Source organism: Coturnix japonica, chromosome 20, assembly GCF_054131305.1.
Source record: "Coturnix japonica strain WE chromosome 20, WE-NBRP24, whole genome shotgun sequence".
In the NCBI taxonomy this organism is placed as follows: domain Eukaryota; kingdom Metazoa; phylum Chordata; class Aves; order Galliformes; family Phasianidae; genus Coturnix; species Coturnix japonica.
The window spans coordinates 3,769,208-3,771,919 of NC_140682.1; positions in this window are offsets into that span (position 1 = coordinate 3,769,208).

A 2,712-nucleotide genomic window follows, 5' to 3' on the forward strand; every position below is an offset into this window, starting at 1 on the left:
GGCTACAAGTCAACTCGGAATCTACTGCGGCTACGTCTAAACTCAGAATCTACTGCGGCTACAAGTCAACTCAGAATCTACTGCGGCTACAAGTCAACTCAGAATCTACTGCGGCTACGTCTCAACTCAGAATCTAGTGCAGCTACGTCTCAACTCAGAATCTACTGCGGCTACATCTCAACTCAGAATCTAATGCGGCTACAAGTCAACTCAGAATCTACTGCAGCTACAAGTCAACTCAGAATCTACTGTGGCTACGTCTCAACTCGGAATCTACTGCGGCTACAAGTCAACTCAGAATCTACTGCGGCTACGTCTCAACTCGGAATCTACTGCGGCTACGTCTCAACTCAGAATCTACTGCGGCTACAAGTCAACTCGGAATCTACTGCGGCTACAAGTCAACTAGGAATCTCCTGCGGCTACGACTCAACTCAGAATCTACTGCGACTACAAGTCAACTCAGAATCTACTGCGGCTATGTCTCAACTCGGAATCTACTGCGGCTACGTCTCAACTCAGAATCTACTGCGGCTACAAGTCAACTCAGAATCTACTGCGGATACGTCTCAACTCGGAATCTACTGCGGCTACAAGTCAACTCAGAATCTACTGCGGCTACAAGTCAACTCAGAATCTACTGCGGCTACGTCTCAACTCAGAATCTACTGTGGCTACGTCTCAACTCAGAATCTACTGCGGCTACGTCTCAACTCAGAATCTACTGCGCCTAAAAGTCAACTCAGAATCTACTGCGGCTACAAGTCAACTCAGAATCTACTGCGGCTACAAGTCAACTCAGAATCTACTGCGGCTACGTCTCTACTCGGAATCAACTGCGGCTACGTCTCAACTCAGAATCTACTGCGGCTACGTCTCAACTCAGAAACTTCTGCGCCTACAAGTCAACTCAGAATCTACTGCGGCTACAAGTCAACTCAGAATCTACTGCGGCTACAAGTCAACTCAGAATTTACTGCGGCTACGTCTCTACTCGGAATCTACTGCGGCTACGTCTCAACTCAGAATCTACTGCGGCTACGTCTCAACTCGGAATCTACTGCGGCTACGTCTCAACTCAGAATCTACTGCGGCTACAAGTCAACTCAGAATCTACTGCGGCTACAAGTCAACTCAGAATCTACTGCGGCTACAAGACAACTCAGAATCTACTGAGGCTACGTCTCAACTCGGAATCTACTGCGGCTACGTCTCAACTCAGAATCTACTGCGGCTACAAGTCAACTCGGAATCTACTGCGGCTACAAGTCATCTAGGAATCTACTGCGGCTACGACTCAACTCAGAATCTACTGCGACTACAAGTCAACTCAGAATCTACTGCGGCTACGTCTCAACTCGGAATCTACTGCGGCTACGTCTCAACTCAGAATCTACTGCGGCTACAAGTCAACTCAGAATCTACTACGGCTACGTCTCAACTCGGAATCTACTGCGGCTACAAGTCAACTCAGAATCTACTGCGGTTTCGTCTCAACTCGGAATCTACTGCGGCTACGTCTCAACTCAGAATCTACTGCGGCTACAAGTCAACTCAGAATCTACTGCGGCTACGTCTCAACTCGAAATCTACTGCGGCTACAAGTCAACTAAGAATCTTCTGCGGCTACAAGTCAACTCAGAATCTACTGCGGCTACGTCTCAACTCAGAATCTACTGCAGCTACAAGTCAACTCAGAATCTACTGCAAGCACAAGTCAACTCAGTATCTACTGCGGCTACAATTCAACTCAGAATCTACTGCGGCTACAAGTCAACTCAGAATCTACTGCGGCTACAAGTCAACTCAGAATCTAATGCGGCTAAGTCTCAACTCAGAATCTACTGCGGCTACAAGTCAACTCAGAATCTACTGCGGCTACGTCTCAACTCAGAATCTACTGCGGCTACGTCGCAACTCAGAATCTACTGCGGCTACAAGTCAACTCAGAATCTACTGCGGCTACGTCTCAACTCAGAATCTACTGCGGCTACGTCGCAACTCAGAATCTACTGCGGCTACGTCTCAACTCAGAATCTACTGCGGCTACAAGTCAACTCGGAATCTACTGCGGCTACGTCTCAACTCAGAATCTACTGCGGCTACAAGTCAACTCAGAATCTACTGCGGCTACGTCTTAACTCGGAATCTACTGCGGCTACAAGTCAACTCACAATCTACTGCGGCTACAAGTCAACTCACAATCTACTGCGGCTACGTCTCAACTCGGAATCTACTGCGGCTACGTTTCAACTCAGAAACTACTGCGGCTACAAGTCAACACAGAATCTACTGCGGCTACAATTCAACTCCGAATCTACTGCGGCTACGTCTCAACTCAGAATCTACTGCGGCTACGTCTCAACTCAGAATCTACTGCGGCTACAAGTCAACACGGAATCTACCGCGGCTACGTCTCAACTCAGAATCTACTGCGGCTACAAGTCAACTCAGAATCTACTGCGGCTACAAGTCAACTCAGAATCTACTGCGGCTACGTCTCAACTCGGAATCTACTGAGGCTACAAGTCAACTCACAATCTACTGCGGCTACAAGTCAACTAGGAATCTACTGCGCCTACGACTCAACTCAGAATCTACTGCGACTACAAGTCAACTCAGAATCTACTGCGGCTACGTCTCAACTCGGAATCTACTGCGGCTACGTCTCAACTCAGAATCTACTGCGGCTACATGTCAACTCAGAATCTA